We start from the raw sequence: 1,803 nt of genomic DNA on the forward strand, positions 1-1,803 counted from the left end.
GACTCTGTCTCAAAAAAAAAAAAAAAAAAAAAAATACCACCAACAAAAAAAATCCCTGATCTTTTTAAGTTTTAGTTTCTTGGGGTTTCCTTTTTTTTTTTTAAGTTTTAACCCATTAAACAAAAATCAGTTCCTTAGAGTACTTGTGTAAATAACTTAGTGCGTAAACATCGAGGACTGAACTCTGATCCTTTCTTTTGCTCAAAAATTCCTGCGTAAGGGGGCCTGGTGAGTCACACCTACAAATGATAAAATTTCACTAAACAAGTTTTGTTAACCCAGTATGATGTGGTTTACTTCCCAACCGGATTCCGGTATAGCATCACATGACAGATAGAAGACCCTTATCTTAACTGCTTTCTGCTGACTCCTGGTCTTTTAGACAAAGCCTAACTCTTTCAGCCAATTGTCAACTAAAGAATCCCTAAACCCACCTGTGACTTGTAAGCCCCCACTTTGAGATGTCCTGCCTTTTCAGGCCAAACCAATGTATGCCTCCCACGTATTGATTTATGATTTTACCTGTCTCCCCAAAACATGTAAAACCAAACTATAACCCAGTCACAGTGAGTCCACTTGCTCAAGGCTTCTTGGGCATGGCTCCGGGTCATGGTCCTCAACTTTGGCTCAGAATAAACCTCTTTAAATTATTTTACAGAGTTTGGCTTCTTTTCCGTTGACAACCTAATACTTTTTTGAATGAACATATTTCAAAAGCAAATGTATGTGTGAGAGAGACAGAGAATGGGAGAGAGAGGAAGAGGAAGAATGAACGTCTCGTGCTATCTTTAGGGAGTCCGAAAGCCTGGAAGTTTCACTTTCTGTTTTGGGTTTTTTTTTTAATAAGTTTGCATTAATTTTATGATCAGTAAAGACAACAAAAGTCAACTTTGACAAAAATCCCATGTAAACAAAAACTAATTTATCCTTTTTAACTAAAGCGTTAATGTCCACCAGTGATGGAACCAAAAATATAATTCGTGCCCAATAACCTTGCGCTGAATTAAAGAAGTCTGTGGGAATGAGGCTTATTCGGAGAACCAGAAGGTTAATGTGGCCTCTGAAGAAGGAAAGGAAATAATGTAAGATTGGCGGAGAAGTGGGGAAGGTTTGCACAAATCGAAAGGCGGCGACAATGGCACGCCCCGGGAACGGCTCAGAAGGGCTTTTAAAAACCCAGATTAAGACATACTTTCCACTCAAGGAAGTCACAAAGTTTTGTTTTTTTTAAACCCAACGTTACAGCAAATGAATGGAACCTACGGTCTTTTTCACCCTGAAGGTATCTGGAGGCGAGAAATGAGGCCGGCAGAGGCCGGGGACGGTGGGGGAAGGGAGAGGGGACGGACACACGGACAGGAGAGTTCAACTAGACAGGTCGTTCGGACGCCTCAAAATTGCTTCTACCGCCTTCGCAGGAAAAGGCCCCTTTCTGTTCCGGATTTCAGACGGCGTTTCCCAGAAACTCACCGTCAGAGGGGACCGCCCTCCGCGGCGGGAGGCGCGGCGGGTCTGGGTGGAAGGCTGCGGGCAGTCGCCGCGACCTCCAGTCACCTCCGAGCCGAACCCGGAAGGGAGAGGAGACCTGCCGACAGCCGCCGGCGCTGGGGCGCCCCGCCTTCTCTGGGCACTGCTAGGTCTAGAACTCTAAAAGAACGTCGCAGGGCCGGGCGCGGTGGCTCACGCCTGTAATCCTAGCACTCTGGGAGGCCGAGGCGGGTGGATCCCTCAAAGTCAGGAGTTCCAGACCAGCCTGAGCAAGAGCGAGACCCCGTCTCTACTAAAAAAATAGAAAGAAATGAT

At 45.7% G+C, this 1,803-nt stretch overlaps 1 protein-coding gene across 3 annotated transcripts in view; it reads right to left on the reverse strand.

Annotated features, from left to right (window-relative positions):
- Positions 1 to 1,803, reverse strand: part of UPP1 (uridine phosphorylase 1) — a 24,981-nt gene that overhangs the window by 18,224 nt on the left and 4,954 nt on the right. The window contains exon 1 of one of the 3 annotated variants that reach the window (XM_012646983.1): positions 1,471 to 1,607. The exons of the other annotated variants lie outside the window; for them this stretch is intronic. The gene's annotated coding sequence lies outside the window, so the exon portion shown is untranslated. Of the gene's footprint in view, positions 1 to 1,470; positions 1,608 to 1,803 lie in introns of those variants that run through there. 3 annotated transcript variants of the gene reach the window in all.

This window comes from Propithecus coquereli, unplaced genomic scaffold (genome assembly GCF_000956105.1).
Source record: "Propithecus coquereli isolate 6110/MARCELLA unplaced genomic scaffold, Pcoq_1.0 Scaffold252, whole genome shotgun sequence".
NCBI lineage: Eukaryota > Metazoa > Chordata > Mammalia > Primates > Indriidae > Propithecus > Propithecus coquereli.